A 20,646-nucleotide genomic window follows, 5' to 3' on the forward strand; every position below is an offset into this window, starting at 1 on the left:
ACACGCACACACACACACACACACACACGCAACATAAAAATTCTGATAGGGACTAGATCTATGATTTCATGGGTACCAGAAACTTCTACATAAGGAAATTTCCTCTACCAATGAAGGTCAGCTTTTTCTCTACAGTTTCTCATCTTAGAGACACTGAGACAGAGTTTAAATTAGACCGAGTATTTGGCTAGAGGCCAGCTCATTATTTGCTAGGCCATATATCCAATCAACAATATATTTGTATTAAAGCCTATCAAATACTCAAGTAGATCTGAGATCTCAACATTGTGGGAATGCTTTGTAATGATATCAGTCACAATTACATCCACATATATGGCTGTAGTCATTATCCTTCTATACGTCTGACACTGCAGAACCATTCAATGTTAGAGGCCTTCCAAGTATTCTGATATCCTGAGGATATCAGTGGAATAGAAGGATTGACTATCAGTCATTCTTCTTTCTTACTGTCCATGTGGGGTCCATGAAATGATAACTGCCATGATTCATTATAGTCTCTTCTTTGTGGTTGCTAAAGAAATGTGGAAGGTGATCGTATAATCATGTAATTGTCAGTATTGACTTTTCTTTCAAAAAATGTAGATGAATTTATATTGCTTACCATAAAGATAGATATATGCATACACATACTTATATATAGTTACAGTAATAAAGTCATTCCTCCATTGGCAGAACCTTTATGTTTTGGAAGTTTATTCCCACCCTCTAGAATCTAATAATGAGCACTATTACCAAACAGCCTCTTACTCTCTTAAGAGAACAGTTCAAGGGCAGCCTCCTGGTAGTTTAGAGTCAGGATTCCTGGGCATGTTCATGCCCATATTAAATGGCTACTATTTTTTAAATTTTCCTTTCATTTTCTTTTGCTTTTTTCTCTAAAACTAATCTGGAAAGTCATTGCCTTTCCTGCATTATAATGCAGTAGAGATGTCCATTTGAGTCCAAATGATTCCACAGTCTCTAGAATGTTATTTAGATCCCTTTATCTCCATTTTTAGCCAATCTCAAACAAAATGGGAAACTTTTCAGTCCTATCTGTCTTGACTTTCCTTCAGTCAATTTTTTTCCTATGTGCAACAAAAATCTTTATTAGCACTTGACTCAACTGTTACTGAATCTAATAATCTCAAAACTCACTATTAAGGCTTTAATAGTCTCAAGTTGTTTTATTTTTACTTATTGCTTTATATGTTGTAATTGGTTTTATGTAAGCTCTATGAAGATGGGGGGTGTTTTATTTTTGACTTTATGATTCTGCTCCCAGCATAATACTTTGCATATAGGAGTCAATTAATATTTTTAATTTAAATTATTAAATTTAATTATACACAGATCTTCAAGGTAAAAAACATACCTTGAAGGTACTATTATTGAGAGTAAGATGAATTTGGACATTGAATAAATGATGGGAGAATCATGTAGATTTGGTCCATAGGGTACTAATTGCCTGTTGTTCTCTCACCTGTAACCAATTCATGTATTAAATGTCAGCGTGGTATATTTCTCTAGAAATCCCTTTCATTATCCATCCTTCCCCTTACCTTCCAAATAACATACATCCAAGACTGGTGACACTAAGTCCCCACTCATACCTAAATCTGGTCACCAGATGCCGTTTCCTTTTAATTATATAGGTAACCTTCACATTCCTGCTAGTTTTTCTTAATATTTTGCTCTGCTGTCAGGTATGGTAATGCATGAATCTGTGACTTATTGAAGAACAGGAAATAAGGTATGAATGGCACTCATATGTCGCCTTAAAGGGAGTTCAACCCCCTCCCTGCGTTCAGATATTCAGTCCCTTTCAAATAATTGCAAACTATCTTCAGGAAGAGCTCTAAATAATTGATTTGTTTATCAGAGAAGGAAATAAGATTTCCAAACAAGTTATTGTACTAATATTTTGGGAAGAAAGGGAGAAAAAAGGAGAAAAATCGCCTGAGAGATAGGAAAAAGTCCTAATGGGAATTAGTAGTATTAGTTTCTATACCCAGTGTTTTCCCTTGAACTTGAACTATTGAAGATTAGAAATATTAATGCTTGTCTTATTATCTTCTTTCAGAGGATCCAGGAAAGTATCCTAAAACTTAAAAGCGCTATACACATGTGAGGCATTACATATATGGCAAAACTAAAACCTGCATCTGTAAAAATAGGATATCCCATCTACCAATACAGTTGGAGTTATCTAGGTTAATGTTATAGTTAATGACTTGCCCATGATCATAAAACTATTAAATGTCAGAAGCTGATTTTCAAATCTTTCTGACTCTAAATTTAGCATTCTATCCTTTATACCAAACTACTGTTAAAGGAACTACAAAAATTATACAATAACTATATACATTTATAGGATAAGAGGACTAAAGCTTTACTTTCATGTTTATCATAGTATGTTGGTGATTTGGGATTTTAATTTCATTTTAACAAACATTTATTAAATACCCTTTGTATGTTAGGTACCTCTAGTTTTTCATATTTACATGGTCAGCTATGTTTTGGAGATAAAAAAGAAAACAAACTATGAAATAACCTCATAGTCACAGCCTTTGAAGCAAACTCTGGCAAGCATTAACAAAAAAGAAAAGCTTCAATTATGAGTTTGGGGAAGAGCTATGTGTGCTTCCTAAGGACAAGTTTGAGGCTGGATTTAAACTCAGTTTTTTTCTGACTGAGGGCTAACACTGTGCCCCATAGTTGACTCCCTATATATGGCAGGAAAAAAACTTTGTTCTCCATTTAGCAGACTCAGAAATTCTAGTTGACTGGCATAGAGTTATGGGCAAAAATCTGCTAGTTGACTGGAGCATCTACTTTCCAGGCTCTTGGAATGTGTTTTTCTTCAAACTGCAGAAAGCAGGCAGTGGCATTTGTTTTTCCAGGTTGGAAAATACTTGGTGACCAGGTACATATTGGCTTGAATGAACTCACACTCAAACCAGTTTCTTCTCTGGATGACGGGGGGGATAAAACACACAGATGATATCTTATACATGAGGCATGCCCCATAATGAAATACCATACTTGGTATCTCAAATCCTAGGTATTACCTGGAGGTAAGGTACCTATTATTTTGGTACTCAGGTCTTCCTGACTCTAAGCTCAGGGTTCTATTCAGTGTATTATTAACTTTTTTGTAATCATATAAAACTTTTCTAACCTACCATAACATTTACTGCTTTAACAATTTGATCTCCATTTTTACTTTGTACTAATCTCTATGTATGTGTGTGTACATGCACACTTAGTTTTTCCAATTTAAGTGTGAACTTCCTAAAGGAAGACAACATATCTATTCCTCCCTTCTTTTCAATAGTGGTGTAGCATGTAGTAGGTGCTAAGTAAATGGCATATTTGGAGTACACTGACAACAAAAATGGAGAAGGGACAATAAACTATGCCACAGAAGACAAGTGGAAGAAATGAGGATTATTTAGTGTAAAGAAAAGAATTAGACTTAAAGGATAGCTAAATTCAAATACGTAAAGGGCTATCCTAGAAAAGAGAAATTATAATTTTTCCCAAAGGTAAGCTAAACAAATAGTTCAGTGGCTATATTGCTTATATGCATAGCAATGTGATGGGACCTGAGTAGTTATAATATTTAGTTGGGATGGAATTCCTGTTCTCAAGAAGAGAATATATTAAGAGTTGATCCATAATTAGCTCAGTAATATACAAAATGTAACATTGTAAATTTATTAGAGAGTTGCAAAATAAATTGCTATTTAAGGTTCTCAATTTAAAGGGTCATTACTAGTGAAAGAGATGGCATCTGGGTTAGGTTTTAAAGGATGTATAGGAATTTTACACCTGAGGAACAGTGTGACCAAAAAAACATAGGTAGGGAAGAATGAGACTAGTTTGGGAATGGAAAATAGCCATTTTGAGTAAATGAGTATATGGTTGTTATTCAGTTGTTTCAGTCATCCAACTCTTTGTGACACTACTTGGGCTTCTTTTGTCAGAGATACTGGCATAACTTGTCATTTTCTTCTCCATCTCATTTTACAGATGAGATGGCAAACTATGAATGACTTGCTCATAGTCACACAGGTAAGTATCTGAGGCTGAATTTGAACTCAGGAAGATGAGTCTTCCTGATTCCCAGTCTGGTGCACTATCTACTGTGCCAGCTCGCTGCCCATTGTGGGATTTGGGTTTTGTGATAAGATTTTTTTAAAGGCTGAATGACACCTGATTGTGAAGACACTTGAATGCCAGGCTGAGTAATTTAATGGACAAAATTTAGGGGTGGGGAAAAGATGAAGAACGAGTGAAGAAGGTGAAAAAGTATAAATACTGAAAGCAATTAGATTTAACTTAATTGTATTAGCCAATCAAGACTCCAGAGATAGATGTTGAAATGTATTGTCTTCTAGAGATCTATAAAGAGAACCAGGAATCCCTTAAGCCAAAAAAAAGAAAGGATAGCCAGTAAGAGCCAAATGCTACAAAAATGTCACAGGAGAAGAGGACTGAAAAAAATGTAAACTGAACTTGGTATTTTCAGAAAGCAGTTATTGTAGAACAAGGATTCCTAACAGATTTTGTCATAGTCAACCCTGTCAGGTAAAGTTTATGGACCACTTCTCAGAATAGTGCTTTTAAATACATAAAATAAAATACATTGGATTACAAGGGAAATAAATTATATTTTTAGTTATCAAAATTTTTAAAATTAGTTTTAAAATTAAAAGTTTTTTTAATGTTTTAAAATTAGTTAAAATAGGGTTAAGAACCTTAGCAGTAGAATAAGAAAGGGAAGGAAATGAAAAATAGTGATCCTCAACAACAATACTGTATGAGGATGTATTCTGATGGAAGTGGATATCTTCGAAAAAGAGAAATCTAATTTAGTTCCAATTGATCAGTGATGGACAGAATCATCCACACCCAGAAAAGGAACACTGGGAAATAAGTGTAAATTGTTTGCACTTTTTTTTTTCTTTCCAGATTATTTTTACCTTCTAAATCCAATTCTCCCTGTGGAACAAGAGAACTGTTCGATTCTGCACACACATATTCTATCTAGGACATACTATAACATAGATGCTTGCCATCTAGGGGAGGAGGTGGAGGGAGGGAAGGGAAAAGTTGGAACAGAAATGAGTGCAAGCGATAATGTTGTAAAAAATTACCCAAGCATATGTTCTGTCAATAAAAAGTTATAATAAAAAAGAGGATTAAAAAAAAAAAAACTCTTCCCTAATTGTGTATAATCCCATAGCACAGAAATACTACACAGGCATTGAGACAACAAATTTTAAATCACTGGTTGTCAAAGTGAGTGCTAGAACTCTTGGGAAAATCAGTTCCCTGAAGGGTGCTATGGATTGACTTTAAAAAGTATTTGATCATCCAATCATAGAGATATCTCATTGAGATAAACAATCAAGAGATTTATGTTCATTTTTTAAAATTAGATTTGTTTTTATTTGCTTTTTTAGCTCCAAGTTATCTCCCTTCCCTTGTCTTCTTTCCCAAACTGAAAAGGCAAGAAGGAAATAGAACCCATTAAAATACACAAAAGAAATGTCCATATTAACCATGTTTCTCAAAAAAAGAAAAAAATAGAAGAAAATATGCTTTAATGTACAACATAAGTCACTTAGTTTTCTATCTGGAGTTGATCCCTGGAATTATGGTTGGTTATTTTGTTGCTCAATTACTGTCTTTTATCTTTTTAAAATTTTATTCATTTTATCCTGAAATTAAGAAACAAAACAAATATTTTAATAACATAGATACATAAAACTGCAAATCTATTATTTATAACGTTATTCCTTTCAAATATATAATGTTAGCAAGTAACTTTCTTTTTTTCTCTTTTATTTTTTTCCCTCCAACCTGAGATAGCTACTATTAGGTGCACACACACACACATTATGTATATATATTAACCATTCTACATATATATTATTCTATTTATCAGTTTTTTCCTCTGGATGCCGATGGAGTCTTCCTTCATATGCTCTGTGTAGTTAATTTGGGTATTTAAAATAGTCAAAATGGCATATTTGCTCAAAGTTGTTCAGATGCAATCCTAGGCTGCAGCTGTGGTTAAAAGGAAGGAGTTATAAGTTATGAACTTTCAAATTTGATTATTTTATAATATAATTAATATAATAATAAAATGTAATTATTATATAGCTTATTCTCTTGAATCTACCTATGTCACTTTGCAATAGTTCATTCAAGTATTCTCAGGTTTTTCTGAAATTATTATCTTCATAATTTCTTAGAGCACAAAAATATTCCATTGCATTTATATGCCATAACTTGTTCGGCCATTCCTCAATTAATGACCATCCCTTCAGTTTTCAATTCTTTTCTACTTCTAAAAAGAATTGCTAAAAATACTTTTGGATACATGGGTCTTTTTCCTTTCTTTGATGTCTTTGGAGAATAGATCTAGTAGTAATAACACTATGTCAAAGGGTATATACTGTTTAATAGCTTTTGGGGAATAGTTCCAAATTACTTTCCAGAATAGTTGTATTACTTCAAAATTCTAAGAGTATATTAGTGTTCCTTTTTTCACACTCTCCAGAATTTGTCATTTTCCTTTTTTTGTCATTCTAGCCTATCAAATAAGTGTATAAAGCTGTACGTCAGAGTTGACTTAATTTTCATTTCTCTAATTATTAGCAATTTAGAGCATTTTTTCATATGGGAAAAAAACCAGTTTAGAGCATCTTTTTATGTGGGGAAAAACCAATAACTTTGATTTCTTCTTCTGCAAATCTATTCATATTCTTTGATCATTTATTAATTGAGGGATGGCTTATATAAATTTCAGTCAGCTCCCTACATATTTGAGAAGACCATTATCAAAGTATTTTGATGCAAAATTCCCCACTTAATTTCCTACTTTTCTTCTCATTTTTCTACTTTGACTTTGTTTATGCAAAACATTTTTCATTTCATATAATCAAAATTACTCATCTTAGTTCTTACAAATCTCTTGTATGAGAATGAATTTTTCCTCTATCCATAGATCTGATAATTTCTTTCATACTCCTCGAATTTGTGCTTATTGTATCATCCTTTAAGTATAAATCATGGACCTGTTTTGATTTCATTTCTGTTTATGCTTCATTTCTGTTGGACTACTTTCCAGTTTTCCCAATACTTTCTGTCAAATGGTCTAGTAGCTGAAATCTACTTTGCTCAGTTGCTTTTGTGTGTTATACACTTAATCTTTCCACTGATCATCCTCTCTGTTTTTTACCTAGTACCAAATTGTTGGTGGTTACAATTTCGCAGTATACTTTGAGATCTCATACTACTACTTCCTCCCCATGCTATTTTTTTCATTGATTCCTTTATTATTCTGTATTTTTTTTGTTCCTTCAGATAAATGTTAGTTTTTTCTAGCTTTATAAAGTAATCTTTCAGTAGTTTGGTTAGTGTAGCACTTAATTAACCACACTAATTTATATAGTATTGTCATTTTTATCATATCAGATTGGTCTATCCATGAACCAATATTTCTCCAATTATTTAAATCTGTATTCATTTATATAAAGAGAACTGTATAATTGTGTCATATAGCTCCCGTGATATCTTGGCAGACAGACTCCTTAGTATTTTATGTTGTCTGTAGTTATTTAAATGGAATTTTTCATTCTTTCTCTTTTTGCTCTGTTTTGTTGTTAATTTACAGAAATTCTGATGATTTCTGTGGGTTTTTTTTTTTATTATTCTATAATTGCTGAAATTTTTATTAGTCTTTTAATTGACTCTCTAGGGTTTTCTAAATAAATCATATCAACCATTAAAGTGATAGTTTTGTTTCCTCTCAGCTATATTTCAACATCTTAGTCTTATCTTATTACTATAATTAGCATTTCTAGTGCATTAGTGAATAATAATGAAGATTATATATATCCTTGTTTTATCCCTAATCTTATTAATCTTCTAGTTTTTCTTCATTAAAAATAATGCTTACTGTTGGTTATAGTAGTTTTTAGATACTACTTATCATTTTAAGAAAAATTCTATTCATTCCTCTGCTTTCTAGAGTTGTTTGTCTATTTTTTAAACAAGAATGGTGGTTTTATTTTGTCAAAAGCTTTTTCATTACATATTGAAATAATTATATGGTTTGGGCTTTTGGTCTTGGGCTCTTCATAAATTCATTTATGTTTATAGTTTTCCTACTCTTGAATCAGACTTGCATTTCTGGTATAAATCTAGCTGAGTCATACTAAATGATTTTTGTGACATGCTGTAATCATCTCATTAATGTTTTATTTTAAATGTTTGCATCAATATTCATTAAGGAAATTCATCTAAGAAGTATTAGAAAAAAAAGAAGTATTAGGAAAAAAAAGGAAATTCATCTATTTTTTCTTTTTATATTTTGACTGTCACTGAGTTAGGTAACAAGAACATATTTGTATCATAAAAGGAATTTAATTTAATTTTAAAAGGTTTCCTTTACCTATTTTTTTCAATTTATTTATGTAATATTGAAATTAATTGTTCTTTAAATGTTTGGTAAAATTCTCTTTTAAATCTATCTGCTTCTGGGTTTCTCCCCCCACCTTAGGAAATTTATTTATGACTTGCTTAACTTATTTTCTAAGATAGGATTGTTTAAATATTCTAGTTCCTGTTCTGTTAACCTTAAAAATTTATATTTTGTAAATGTTCATCCATTTAATTTAGAGTATCAGTTTTATTTTTATATAGTTGGTCATTTTGAGATATAATTGTTCCCCTAAGTATTCCTTTGGCTTCATCCCACAAATTTTGATATGTTGTTGTTGTCATTATTTTTAATGAAATTAATAATTATTTCTATGACTTGTTCTTTATATCTCTCATTCTTTATTGTCAGATTATTTGCTTGAAGGGATATTTATTGAATGTGATTTTAATTGCATTATGTTTAGGAGAAGATGTATTTGTTATTTCTAATTTTCTGAATTTGTTAGGTTTTTATGCACTAATACATGGTCAATTTTTGTGAAGGAACTGAGGATAAACATACTCCTTTCTATTCCTATTCAATATTCTCCACAGAATACCTTACTTTTCTAAAATTTTATTCATCTACTTAATTTATTTCTTCTTTATTTTATAATTAAGTTTATCTAGCTCTGAGAAGGATAAATTGAACTTCCTCCTGTTATTAAAACTTTGCTGCATATTTCCTTTTATAACTCATTTAAATTCTTTCAAGAATTTGGATTTTATGTCACTTGATGCATATATGTTCAATATTGATATAAATTCATTGTCTGTGATATCTTCTAGCAGAATTTAGTTTCCCTATTTATCTCTTTTAATTGAATCTATTTTTGCAAGTATATATATATATAAATGTTACCCAAGCACAAAAATCTACAGAATTCAAATTATCTCCACCAATAAGGAGAGTCCCATAAAAATGGGTTTTGAGGGGCAGTTAAGTGGCTCAGTGGATAGAGCACCAGCCTTGAATTCAGGAGGACCCGAGTTCAAATCTGGTCTCAGACACTTAACACTTCCTAGCTGTGTGACCCTGGGCACACTTAACCCCAGCCTCAGGGAAAAATAAATAAATAAATAAATGGGATTTGAGCCATAAGTTAGAAAGATAAACCCATGGAGTGAATAAATGCAAAGTAATTAAATAAAAGGTAACTTTGAAAAGGAAGGCACTAATAGTTGGGGAAATCAGGAAAGGCTTTAATGAAGAAGATGATGCTTGAGTTTAATCTTAAATGAAGAGATTCTGCCTCGATGATGTAGAAGTAAAGGATTGAATTCCAGACATGATCTAGCAGAAAAAATCAAAACTCAGTAGGAACAGGAGGGGGTACATATCATCCATATTGTCCTGTTCACCCCTGAGGTTGTCCTGAAGATGCTTTCTATGAGCCTACAAAAGTTAAATATATATCTCAATACAAAAGCATTAAATAAAAATTTAAGCAGTGATATTATCTGTCTACCTGAAATAACTCCACAGAATAACTGAAGGATAATGACTTGTCCCAGAACTCTTTTTAACTAAACTATATCAAAAGGATTACACGATACTAATAATATTAATAGTGACTACTGCTGCTGCTGTTACTGTTGCTGCTGCTGCTGCTGCTATTATTACTAATGATAATAACAGATCACTTTTAAATAACACATAGGTTTACAAATCATTTTACAAATCATTCATATGTTATTTCATCTGATCTTCATAATGGTAAGTGCTATTGTTATCCCAGTTTTACAAATAAGGTAACTTGGGCTCAGATTATATAAGTGACTTGTTCAGGGCCTCCTGGCTACTAAGTTCCTGAAATAGAATTTATAAAAATTTGTTACTGAGATCTCAGACTCAGAATTAAGGACTAGATTCAAGCTCTCCTCTGACACATAATAGCTCTATGATTCCAGTTCAGTGCCCCAGATACCTACAGCAAGGTAAGAGAAACAAACGGTAATCTGAATTAGCAGAGGGAATGTCAAGAGCTACCTTCCTATACCAGTGTAATTACAGGTTCAACAATATAACATCCCCAACCCCACCCACGAAAATGCTAAAATGAGAGTACTAATTTTTACAACATTTTAAAACTATATTTTTCACTACATTTTAGGTGCTGTTTCAGTGTTCATCATCTTTGTGCTGGTTAATGCTTTTATATATTAAAATTTCAAGGAGAGAAAATCAATAATCCCTTTCTCAATCACACAAAGAAACTCAGAACTTGAAAGGGCCTCACTTTATCCCAACTTTTAGGGGGAAAAAAGAAGAAGGGCAAGAAAAACAAGTACTTACTTCTTTCTCTCACAGTTTCCTGAATTCCTCAATCTGAATCACTATCCTTCCCACACTGGCAAATCTAGGCCATTAGGGCCACTGATTTAACCCAGTTTGTACAACTGTTACCAAGAAATAACACACACTTCACAAGAACTGCAAAGTGGAAGATCTTTCTATTTTAGGAGAAGAATACTCTACACCAGATTCTCCTCTACACTATAAGTGCCCAATTTGCACAATTCCTTATTGTGTCCTGAACCAGATTAAATGTAATTGGGAAGTGTTTAATGAAATAAAAAGACAGTAAAATCAATCAATCAATAAATAATTATTAAGCATCTTTAATGATGGGGTTACAAAAGCAAGCAAAAGACAATGCTCTCAAGGAGTTTATAATTTAGTGAGAGAGACAACTTGCAAACAAGTATAAAATAAAGCAAGCTATATCAGAATTGAGAGGTTGGGAAAGGCTCCAGTAAAATATGGGATTTTAGTTGGGAGTTAAAGGAAACCAAGGACATCGTGTTATTTTATAACACGAGTCAATATTTCCCCATCCTTACTCCCAAGGATCTATTTCTAATTGTGTTTGACTCCAAGGCTGTACACCGTTATATCAAGAACATTGATTCAAAGCAATAAGAGAGCTGAGAAGTTATTCCATCCAACTCTTGCATCTTATTGATGAGGGAAGGAGCTCAGAGAGGATAATTGTCTTATCCAAAGTCACTTAGGTCCTAAATGACAAAGCTGGATATGAAGCCAAATTCTTTTGCTCCATGTCTGACATTCTTCCCAAAACAGAATTGACTGATGGCAAGGAAAGCTTCTGCAAAGAAAGTAGGACCTCAGACAAAAAGAAAACTGGCACATTTGGCTAGGTGAGAAGTACTGGACCTGAAAGCATAATGTCCAATGCTGAGTTGAAAAGCAAAATTCCTAAAAAAAAAAAAAAAAAGAAAAAAAAAGAAAGAAAGAAAAGCAAAATTCCTAATGAGCAATATTGAAAAATTGCTTTATGTTCTGATGAGTTATATGATTTTAGTCTCATCACCATATTGGCATCAAAGTTATGAGTTAATTTACTGAATCCTATTAAGTCTGTTGTGATTCTTCCATAGTAACATTTCTTTCCCTAGTAGAATAAATTACCTGTCTCATATCTGATTCATATTTTAAAGTAAATACTTCTTTTATTTTCCCTTTGAGAAGTCCCTTAGACTTCTGAGCTATAACTTTTACTATAATCGCAGTATTCCCTAGATTCTGTAGGGTGGGGTTATTATTAAGTCAAGGAGTATACTCCTAAATAGAGCTCAAACTTTTCTAGAAATTATACTAGCTCAGGATCACATACCTAGGTACAAGACAGGGAAAGGCACACACTGTAACTCTTTGCTTTCAGCAAGAAGGTTGAAGAGTACAGTGGTTTCTATATTAAATTTATGTAATTACATATGTACATATATAATTGTTATGATGTGTGTGTATGTGTGTATGTGTGTGTGTGTATGTGTGTAGTCTCTCATAATAGAATATAGCTACTTGAGGGAAAGGACTGTTTCATTCTTATTTTTATACCCTCCAACCTCTAGCATGGTGGCTAGTGCATAGTGTAGTTATATATATAGTATGCTTTTTGATTGATGGATTGTGCTACATTGCCTTTCATATAATACCAACTACCAGCATGGTGCCCATAATCAAGAAGCTCACCACTGATGAGTAAATTAAGCTTCTTAAGAAATGGACTCCAACTTTCAGGTCACATATAGACAGACCTCATTCGCTCTTTCCCTCCTTCCCTTCTTCCCAAATGTACCTAATCCTCTGAGTCTTTTCTTAGGTTATGGTTAAATTCATGGGCTGAAAAAGAGACTATAGGCAGACAAGATTAGGTGAAGAATTCTAACACATGCTTGGAGACCAGGTGTCTGGCATCTTTTATCATTCTGGAAGGATGACTGTCACTACCAAGCACAAAGAGATGAAAAATATGTCCAGCTTCCGTCCCACCAAATCCTCTGGGAAGACCATAGACACTGAGAAAAATCAATTTTCCACAGCTTCTTCAGAAGCCAGGATTTATTTTATAAGTCCACACAACTATTTGATCAGCTGTCTGGCATCGCATCCCTGCTTGCATACAGCTCTCAAAAGGCTCTTTCCTTGAGTCACTTCTTTCTCCTCCTTCCATGCTGCATAAGCCAGGCTGAAAATTTCTGTCAAACTTTGCTTATTGTCAAATAGGGAAGAACAGAGGTCTGTAACTTGTGACTTACAAAATAGAGGCAATTATGGACTCAGAGGAGAGGGAAAGACAAACAGAAGTTAGACACCTATAAAAAGCTAGATTCACAAGGATATGAATAAAGTACCATTTGTGGAATAAATACTTATAGCTAGACTGTGACTCATCACTATCTTCTTCCTCCTCAATAATAATACAAATAAAACAAAAAAAAAGGTCACTATTTTCTATTTATTTACTATGTTCATGGCCTCATACAGATTCTATAGGGGACACATTGTCTAGTTGAGGAGGAATGGGCTACACAAAGAGAACTGGAAAACAGTAAAGGGTCTTCATAAACTCTGTTATTTTTAAACTTTCCAGCTTTCACATGTGAGACAGAGACAATCCTTGACATTTTTTGGTAATGAGGGACTAAAGTAGATTTTTCTTCTTACTATCAGCATGGCTTTTGATTTTTCCAGTTCTAACACACAACTTTCTAACTCTCCTATGGGAGATATATTCTTGTTATCCATAAAACTTGAAACAGAATATAGTGTGAACAGTGCATAATGAATTTGTCAGAGACTTGGATAAATTTGCCTCTACAACGCCATTTAAAGTTAAAATATGGAAGAATAAAAGGAATACCATTTTTTGTATCAACTGTGAAAAGTAGAAATACATTTTTCATTCAAACTAGTAGAAGAAATTATTGGAAACAAAAATCAGTAAATTCAATTATGCAAAGATATACAAAGATTTTGCAAATAAAAAGCAATATTTCTAATATAAAAATAAAGAGATAGATTAAAATTCTCATATGTATAGCTATAGCTCTATATGTAATATTTGTTGTTTTTGTTCAGTCATTTCAGACACAGTCAACTCCTTGTGAATTCATTTTGGGTTTTCTAGGTAAAGATACTTGAATAATTTGCCAGTTCCTTCTCCAGATCATTTTATAGATGAGGAAATTGAGGCAAACAGGATTAAGTGTCTGAGGCTGGATTTGAACTCAGATATAGACAAGGAAACAACATAGTAAAGAACTACTGTTCTCTGTAGTCAGCGTACCATATTAAAATCTAATCTCTGATACTCACTACTATCATAAACTTGGGAAAGTTCCTTAAGTACCCTGGACTTCAGTTTCCTCATCTGTAAAATTAGAAGCTTGGGCAAATCATCCCCTAAGTTCCTAGCTATAAATTTATGATCATTTTAATAAGTAAATTTATATATGTTAATATTTACTGTAGGAACTGTAAGGCTTCACAGTTTATAGAGTGCTGACCTTGGACTCAGGACCTGAATTAAATTTATATTTCAGGAAAAGGACCTGTATGTGCAAGAATGTTTGTGGCAGTCCTCTTTGTAGTGGCCAGAAACTGGAAACTGAGTGGATGTCCATGAATTGGAGAATGACTGAATACATTGTGGTATATGAATATTATGGAATATCATTGTTCTGTAAGAAATGATCAGCAGGATGATTTCAGAAAGGCCTGGAGAGACTTACATGAACTGATGCTGAGTGAAATGAGCAGGACCAGAAGATCATTATATATTTCAACAAGAATACTATATGATGATCAATGCTGATGGATATGGCCATCTTCAACAATGAGATGAACCAAATCAATTCCAATAGAACAGTACTGAACTGAACCAGCTACACCCAGCGAAAGAATTCTGGGAGATGACTATGAACCACTACATAGAATTCCCAGTCGTCTACTTTTGTCCACCTGCATTTTGGATTTCCTTCACAGGCTAATTTTACACTATTTCCAAGTCCAATTCTTTTTGTACAGCAAAATAACTGTTTGGACATGTATGCATATATTGTATTTAATTTATCTTTAATATATTTAACATGTATTGCCTGTATAACCTGCCATCTGGGGGAGGGGATGGGGGGGGGGAGGAGGGAGAAAGTTGGAACAAAAGGTTTTGCAATTGTCAATGCTAAAAATTACCCATGCATATATCTTGTAAATAAAAGGCCATAATAATTTAAAAAAAAAAGAAAAACAAAAAAACAAAACTTTGACTTCAGATACTTGACACAAATTAGTTTTGTAAGACCCATGGCAAGTCATTTTACCTGACAAGAACTCTGTAGAAAAGGTAAACAAAGTCAAAGGTAGATGTGATAAAGTTTTGCTCCTTTCTATTTCTGGTCAGGGAACCAAACATGGTGAGGTTTGTATCCCCTCAATTCCTGGTGGTGATGAGGTTAGTGGCAATAAGAGAGTTGTTTAAAAATCCCCTTTTGGTTAGCCTCAGGTTTAAAGTGGAAGAATTCACTTATTCTGGAATTATTAATTGCAAAATGAGAGTTTATTGTTGGATAGAAACCAGTTTGCTAAAAGACTGACTTCTACAGTGTCCTATTAAAGAAATGGAATTTGGCCCTGAGAATGCCTTCTCAGCAAGGCAAAAAGACTCCTAGCAGCTGAGCAAGCTACCTTAGGCCTTCTGCAAGGAGTGAGTTTAAGGGAACCTGTTACATGGATATATTGGTAGGTGGCTGGGACAGTGTGAGCTGATCAGACCAGGATTTCTCAATTCAGTGAGAACTCAGAACTTCAAAAAGATTAATGGGAGTTGATTTGCCTCTGAATAGTGTCACTTCTCTCATCCTGGGAGGATGGGCCCTGTCTCTAGACTCCTTGGAGCCTGGGAGATCCTTATCTCTAAGATCAAAAAAATCTCAGAGTGATAATTTTAAAGGAAAAGGAAACACAGTAAAGGGAACAGTTTCCCTCCCACTTCAGATAGACTTGAAGAAGGGTACAGAACAAACAAATCACTGTCTATAAATTTATCTGGTTTTACTTTGTTAAATATTAAGCGTTTGTGGAAAATTCCATTTTTTATGTAGCTATCTTTTGTGTGGTTATATAACTATTGTCCTTTGCTTATAGTTTAAAATTTATAATATTTTAAGATGATTTTTATGAATTGTTTCCTTCTTTTCTCCTCAAGTACTTAAGATAATTATGGTGACACAACCAAGTAGGGAGTTAATGAGGTTCTGTCTGGTCCAGACCAAAGAGTAAGTCAGGGCTTTTTTTAGGTGTCAGGTATAAACAATGAAGAAATAAGTGTGACTAAGCTGCTTTCTGCTCTTTTGTTCTTGCACCAACTTCATTTTCATCCAAAAAGTAAATTGACATGATATGCTTTAATGCCTTAATATAGCTATACAGCTCTCCTGAATCTGGGAGCTAAAAGTTGGGTATCCAAGAGAGATTTTGAGGATACAGGTTCACAACAGAAGAGAGTAGCACGTCATCACCAGAACACATTAATAATTCTGTAGAATATCATGGCCAGGAGAGTGATCTGGCTATATACATCCTATATGTGGTCCTATCTTCCTGATGGGTATCTATTGAACTCATGTAGATTGGTCACATATGTACCACCAATATATAGTCTCGTGTGGTAGTAGAACAAAGTTCCCATTTTCTTAAGATAGAAATTGGTTTTTCCTAAAAGCAACAAAGCTGCTACTTATACTTGATTAGCCTTTGCTTCCACTGAATCATGCTGCCTGGTAATTTAAGGATATAAAAAAATCTCACCCATGTGGAATTGGGACCATTCTGATTTACTGGATTTCTTAAGATCCCTCAAGTCACAATATCCTGTCTAGATGACTAGATGTATTTGCATTCAGAGAAAAGTCTCTCCAGTCTCTTGTTTTATATCCTTGCTTTAAGAGAAAGTAAACTGTTAACTGTTGAGGACTTGAGAGTACCTTAAGCAAGACAAATCAAAAGAGATTGCTCATAAGTATAAAGAAAGTTTCAAGTCAATATCCCCCTAATTATTGTTGATTGTTCTGCAGAAGTTGAGCTTTTAGAATAAGATTGAAAATAAACATTGGAGACAGAATTCTAGGGCAATATTAAAGAAAGCAGAGGAGAAACTACTGAAACTAGTAGCCACATCTACCTGATGGTCTCTAGTTCAGAGTTTCATGCTCTTGCTGAGATCTGAGCCATAAGGCAGAAGAATTATGGTGGACATGAGAACTCCTATCCGTGAAGAATGTTACAAGCCTTTCCTAATACTTCTGTTGAGTGTAGGGTGAGTCCCTGCCCTGAGGGAACAGAGGCTGGGCAAACCTTCTCCACCAAGGATCTGGGGTGGTTATAGGAGAAGTTCCAACAGGAACCTAATGAGTCACTGAAGCAATGGGTTCCTGAAGGTGTGGTCTAATAATAAGAAGCTCTCAACAGTTGACTTCCATAGGCTGGGGGAACTCTGAACTATTTTGGATGAAGCTCCTGAAGCAATAATAGATAAGAAAGTAATTGATGGTTAACCTGTGGGAATGTGAGTAAAATATAAGAAAAATCAGCACCATGCCATAAGAGGCCCTTCAATATCACTCAAAGGTAAGATATCTTCTAAAAGCCACTACCCCATTCAAATCATTCAAAGAGGCTACAGAGAGCAGACCAAGATGGTATATGACAGGCCCAGTTTCTGCATGGACACCTTCAGCAACCTTTTTGCATTTTATAGATAGGAGCAAATAGAAATCTTTAGACTTACCTGATATATTACATAGTTAATACCATTTAATATCAGTTTCTTGGGAGAGAAAGATATTTCTTTTCTTGTGATTGAGATGAAGGACAATGGACCAGTGTTTCTTATCACAACCCAATATTACCTATAAAGAAGGTAAATTGCACCTGGCAGCTTATGGTGGACAGGTTTCAGGGAATGTCCATTACTGACCTTGCTTCTGACTTTAGATCTTTCTGTAGACCAGTAGCCCAAGCCCAGGATTAGTGATATGGGGGTTAATGATTTATGGCTCAGAAGTAGAACTGAGGAGTAGTCTGGTATGCACCTCACCATTTGTCTCAAAAATCCTGTTATCACTGACCACCCATTGTTTATTTGGCAGTCAACAAAGTTTCTAGGACTACATTATAGTATTCCTAAAGCCAGCAGATTTTAGGATTGACAAACAGATTGTTAGAATGATAGAACTCCTGGGTGCCTCAGGATTATTGCTATATTTCTCCTAGAAGATGTACTCTATCAAAGCCATTGAGAATTGTTTTCACATTATCTAAAAAGGAAGTCCAAAGACATATTGGACTCTCCAGGTTTTAAAAAGTATACATACCTCATCTGAGTATATTCATGACTCTCATTTACCAAATTATAAATAAATCTTTCTTTTATAATTGCAGCCCAGATTATAGCCCTGAAGATAGAAAACTCCTCTTGGACCTTTCTGACCCTGCAAGGCCTACATTCCTGGAAATTCTGGAATGGAATGACCGTTCTGAAAAGTCTTTGAAAAGTATGGAGAGTTCCCAAAATGGATGTATGCTATGATTCCATAACCCTCTCATGTAGCCATTTATTTGGACACTTTTGAAAAGCAACTGTTCACCTAGCTGGGCTGTCAATTTTAGGTTGTGAAACCAGATAAGGCACAGGAGGTTTCTACTACTAAATAGAAATGTACATTAAAGATTGTAGTTGCCTGGATCCCTTTGATGGTATTGTTTTCCACAAACAGGTGGTCCCTATATCAGATTCAGAGTCATCCAGAGTCTTTACAGGTTCTGGAACCTTGTCTCCTCTGTTTGTCCAATAGGCCTCCATCTATCAGGATCTGACTCCTAAGAAGTATCATTTTGCTTGATTTTACAAATAGCCCCATCTCCTAAAAAAAAAAAAAAAAGGAATATGTAACTGGACTTTAGTAGCTAGCTACAAAGGCAGGAGACACTCTAACAAATGAGGGTTCCGGCAAGTCATCCCAGTAAGATTGAATGGTAGATTCTAGCATGTGAATCTCAAAGAATGATATGAAGATCTTTATTTATACTCATTCCTAGGCAGTGGTCATGGGCTTGACTAAGAGGTCTGGGACCTGGAGAGCACAGATCTGTACAATCAAAGACTTTTGGATCAGGACCAAGGGTGGAATTTTTGTTGATGTCTGCCATTAGATACAGTTGTTTGGGCAGCATATCAGCACCCATCAGAGGCATTATATGCTGAACAACTGGTTGCAATCATTATAAGAATAGCAGAGTTTACCAAACATTTAAAGAACAATTAACTCCAATACTATATAAACTATTAGAAAAAATAAGAAATGGACTCCTACCAAACTCCTTTTATGATACACACATGGTATTGATACCTAAACCAGGTAGGACAAAAACAGAGAAAGAAAATTATAGACCAATCTCCCTAATGAATATTGATGCAAAAATCTTAAACAAAATATTAACAAAGAGATTACAGATAATCATCCCCAGGATAATACACCACTACCAGGTAGGATTTATACCAGGAATTCAAGGCTGGTTCAATATTAGGAAAACTATTAACATAATTGGCTATATCAATAATCAAATTAACAAAAACCACATAATTATTTCAATAGATACAGAAAAAGCATTTGATAAAATCCAATACTCATTCCTGTTAAAAACACTAGAAAGTATAGGAATAAATGGAGTTTTCTTTAAAATAGTCAGTAGCATCTATTTAAAACCATCAGCAAGCATCATATGTAATGGGGATAAACTAGAACCATTCCCAATAAAATCAGGGGTGAAACAAGGTTGCCCACTATCACCATTGTTATTCAATATTGTATTAGAAATATTAGCCTTGACAATAAGAGAAGAAAATGAGATTAAAGGAATTAGAGTAGATAATGAGGAAACCAAATTATCACTCTTTGCAGATGATATGATGGTATACTTAGAGAACCTCAGAGAATCAACTAAAAAGCTAGTAGAAATAATCCACACCTTTAGCAAAGTTGCAGGATACAAAATAACTCCACATAAATCATCAGCATTCTTGTACCTCACTAACAAAATCCAATAGCAAGAGATACAAAGAGAAATCCCATTTAAAATAACTGTTGATAATATAAAATATTTGGGAATTTATCTGCCAAGAGAAAGTCAGGAACTATATAAGCAAAATTACAAAACACTTTCCACACAAATAAAATCAGATCTAAGCAATTGGGAAAATATCAAGTGCTCAAGCAAATATAATAAAGATGACAATACTCCCTAAATTAATCTATTTATTTAGTGCTATGACAATCAAATTACCAAGAAACTATTTTACTAAACTAGAAAAAATATCAACAAAAAATCATCTGGAAGAACAAAAGGTCAAGAATTTCAAAGGAATTAATGAAGAGAAAAGCAAATGAAGATGGCCTACTGTACCAGATCTAAAACTATAAAGCAACAGTCACAAAAACCATTTGATACTGGCTAAGAAACAGACTAGTTGATCAGTAGAATAGGTTAGGTTCATAGAATAAAATAGCCAATAACTATAACAATCTAATATTTGACAAACCAAAAAGCCCTACCTTTGGGGATAAGAATTCACTATTTGACAAAAACTTCTGAGAAAATTGGAAACTAGTATGGCAGAAAGTAGGCATAGACCCACACCTAACACTGTATACCAAGATAGGGTCGAAATGGGTTCATGATCTAGACATAAAGAATGATATTATAAACAAATTAGAAGAACAGAGGATAGTTTACCTCTAAGATTTGTGGAGGAGGAAAGAATTTGTGACCAAAGAAAAATTAGA

At 33.8% G+C, this 20,646-nt stretch overlaps 1 long non-coding RNA gene across 1 annotated transcript in view; it reads right to left on the bottom strand.

The window, feature by feature from the left end:
* Positions 1 to 18,393: 18,393 nt before the first annotated feature.
* Positions 18,394 to 20,646, bottom strand: part of LOC141553504 (uncharacterized) — a 58,324-nt gene continuing 56,071 nt past the window's right edge. Inside the window, exon 3 of the long non-coding RNA XR_012485482.1 lies at positions 18,394 to 18,726. This is a non-coding gene — a long non-coding RNA (uncharacterized LOC141553504). The remainder of the gene's footprint in view (positions 18,727 to 20,646) is intronic.

The sequence above is a fragment of the Sminthopsis crassicaudata genome, chromosome 2, assembly GCF_048593235.1.
Source record: "Sminthopsis crassicaudata isolate SCR6 chromosome 2, ASM4859323v1, whole genome shotgun sequence".
Lineage (NCBI taxonomy): Eukaryota > Metazoa > Chordata > Mammalia > Dasyuromorphia > Dasyuridae > Sminthopsis > Sminthopsis crassicaudata.